Source organism: Macrosteles quadrilineatus, unplaced genomic scaffold, assembly GCF_028750875.1.
Source record: "Macrosteles quadrilineatus isolate MER2022 unplaced genomic scaffold, UCM_ALF_1.0 Scaffold_428__1_contigs__length_70345, whole genome shotgun sequence".
Lineage (NCBI taxonomy): Eukaryota > Metazoa > Arthropoda > Insecta > Hemiptera > Cicadellidae > Macrosteles > Macrosteles quadrilineatus.
The window spans coordinates 60,208-64,660 of NW_026543021.1; positions in this window are offsets into that span (position 1 = coordinate 60,208).

Sequence of the window (4,453 nt, forward strand, 5' to 3'; positions counted from 1 at the left end):
AAAACCTGTGAATATTTATTTGCATATTATCCTTCCTATAATATTATTATATATGTATTATTAATAACAAAAACATTATTAAAAAGTGTTCATTCATATATAATTATTATTATAAAAATATTATAAAATATGTATTTATATTATGATCAAAAACATTTATATATATTTATTTGTATATTATCCTTCCTATAATATTATTATATATGTATTATTCATAACAAAAACATTATTAAAAAGTGTTCATTCATATATAATTATAATTATAAAAAAACTTTAAACTATGTATTTATATTATGATCAAAAAAACCTGTCAATATTTATTTGCATATTATCGTTTCTATAATATTATTATATTTGTATTATTAATTACAAAAACATTACTAAAAAGTGTTCATTCATATATAATTATTATTATAAAAAAACTTTAAACTATGTATTTATATTATGATCAAAAAAACCTGTCAATATTTATTTGCATATTATCGTTTCTATAATATTATTATATTTGTATTATTAATTACAAAAACATTACTAAAAAGTGTTCATTCATATATAATTATTATTATAAAAATATTATAAAATATGTATTTATATTATGATCAAAAACATTTATATATATTTATTTGTATATTATCCTTCCTATAATATTATTATATATGTATTATTAATAACAAAAACATTATTCAAAAGTGTTCATTCATATAAAATTATTATTAAAAAAATATTATAAAATATGTATTTATATTATGATCAAAAACATTTATATATATTTATTTGTATATTATCCTTCCTATAATATTATTATATATGTATTATTAATAACAAAAACATCATTAAAAAGTGTTCATTCATATATAATTATTTTTATATAAAAATTTTAAAATATATATTTATATTATGATAAAAAAACCTGTCAATATTTAATTGCATATTATCCTTACTATAATATTAATATATATGTATTATTATTATTAAAAACATTATTAAAAAGTGTTCATTCATATATAATTATAAAAATATTATAAAATATGTATTTATATTATGATCAAAAACATTTATATATATTTATTTGTATATTATCCTTCCTATAATATTATTATATATGTATTATTCATAACAAAAACATTATTAAAAAGTGTTCATTCATATATAATTATTATTATAAAAATATTATAAAATATGTATTTATATTATGATCAAAAACATTTATATATATTTATTTGTATATTATCCTTCCTATAATATTATTATATATGTATTATTCATAACAAAAACATTATTAAAAAGTGTTCATTCATATATTATTATTATTATAAAAATATTATAAAATATGTATTTATATTATGATCAAAAACATTTATATATATTTATTTGTATATTATCCTTCCTATAATATTATTATATATGTATTATTCATAACAAAAACATTATTAAAAAGTGTTCATTCATATATAATTATAATTATAAAAAAACTTTAAACTATGTATTTATATTATGATCAAAAAAACCTGTCAATATTTATTTGCATATTATCGTTTCTATAATATTATTATATTTGTATTATTAATTACAAAAACATTACTAAAAAGTGTTCATTCATATATAATTATTATTATAAAAAAACTTTACACTATGTATTTATATTATGATCAAAAAAACCTGTCAATATTTTTTTGCATATTATCGTTTCTATAATATTATTATATTTGTATTATTAATTACAAAAACATTACTAAAAAGTGTTCATTCATATATTATTATTATTATAAAAAACTTTAAAATATTTTTTTATATTATGATCAAAAAAACCTGTGAATATTTATTTGCATATTATCCTTCCTATAATATTATTATATATGTATTATTAATAACAAAAACATTATTAAAAAGTGTTCATTCATATATAATTATTATTATAAAAATATTATAAAATATGTATTTATATTATGATCAAAAACATTTATATATATTTATTTGTATATTATCCTTCCTATAATATTATTATATTTGTATTATTAATTACAAAAACATTACTAAAAAGTGTTCATTCATATATTATTGTTATTATAAAAAACTTTAAAATATTTTTTTATATTATGATAAAAAAAACCTGTGAATATTTATTTGCATATTATCCTTCCTATAATATTATTATATATGTATTATTAATTACAAAAACATCATTAAAAAGTGTTCATTCATATAAAATTATTTTTATATAAAAATTTTAAAATATGTATTTATATTATGATAAAAAAAACCTGTCAATATTTAATTGCATATTATCCTTACTATAATTTTAATATATATGTATTATTATTATTAAAAACATTATTAAAAAGTGTTCATTCATATATAATTATAATTATAAAAATATTATAAAATATGTATTTATATTATGATCAAAAACATTTATATATATTTATTTGTAAATTATCCTTCCTATAATATTATTATATATGTATTATTCATAACAAAAACATTATTAAAAAGTGTTCATTCATATATAATTATAATTATAAAAAAACTTTAAACTATGTATTTATATTATGATCAAAAAAACCTGTGAATATTTATTTGCATATTATCCTTCCTATAATATTATTATATATGTATTATTAATAACAAAAACATTATTAAAAAGTGTTCATTCATATATAATTATTATTATAAAAATATTATAAAATATGTATTTATGATCAAAAACATTTATATATATTTATTTGTATATTATCCATCCTATAATATTATTATATATGTATTATTAATAACAAAAACATTATTCAAAAGTGTTCATTCATATATAATTATTATTATAAAAATATTATAAAATATGTATTTATATTATGATCAAAAACATTTATATATATTTATTTGTATATTATCCTTCCTATAATATTATTATATATGTATTATTAATACCAAAAACATCATTAAAAAGTGTTCATTCATATATAATTATTTTTATATAAAAATTATAAAATATGTATTTATATTATGATAAAAAAAACCTGTCAATATTTAATTGCATATTATCCTTACTATAATATTATTATATATGTATTATTCATAACAAAAACATTATTAAAAAGTGTTCATTCATATATAATTATAATTATAAAAAAACTTTAAACTATGTATTTATATTATGATCAAAAAAACCTGTCAATATTTATTTTCATATTATCGTTTCTATAATATTATTATATTTGTATTATTAATTACAAAAACATTACTAAAAAGTGTTCATTCATATATAATTATTATTATAAAAAACTTTAAAATATGTATTTATATTATGACAAAAAAAACCTGTGAATATTTATTTGCATATTATCCTTCCTATAATATTATTATATATGTATTATTAATTACAAAAACATCATTAAAAAGTGTTCATTCATATAAAATTATTTTTATATAAAAATTTTAAAATATGTATTTATATTATGATAAAAAAAACCTGTCAATATTTAATTGCATATTATCCTTACTATAATTTTAATATATATGTATTATTATTATTAAAACATTATTAAAAAGTGTTCATTCATATATCATTATAATTATAAAAATATTATAAAATATGTATTTATATTATGATCAAAAACATTTATATATATTTATTTGTATATTATCGTTCCTATAATATTATTATATATGTATTATTCATAACAAAAACATTATTAAAAAGTGTTCATTCATATATAATTATAATTATAAAAAAACTTTTAAACTATGTATTTATATTATGATCAAAAAAACCTGTCAATATTTATTTTTATATTATCGTTTCTATAATAATATTATATTTGTATTATTAATTACAAAAACATTACTAAAAAGTGTTCATTCATATATAATTATTATTATAAAAAACTTTAAAATATGTATTTATATTATGATAAAAAAAACCTGTGAATATTTATTTGCATATTATCCTTCCTATAATATTATTATATATGTATTATTAATTACAAAAACATCATTTAAAACTGTTCATTCATATATAATTATTTTTATATAAAAATTTTAAAATATGTATTTATAATATGATAAAAAAAAACCTGTCAATATTTAATTGCATATTATCCTTACTATAATATTAATATATATGTATTATTATTATTAAAATCATTATTAAAAAGTGTTCATTCATATATAATTATATTTATAAAAATATTATAAAATATGTATTTATATTATGATCAAAAACATTTATATATATTTATTTGTATATTATCCTTCCTATAATATTATTATATATGTATTATTAATAACAAAAACATTATTAAAAAGTGTTCATTCATATATAATTATTATTATAAAAATATTATAAAATATGTATTTATATTATGATCAAAAACATTTATATATATTTATTTGTATATTATCCTTCCTATAATATTATTATATATGTATTATTCATAACAAAAACATTATTAAAAAGTGT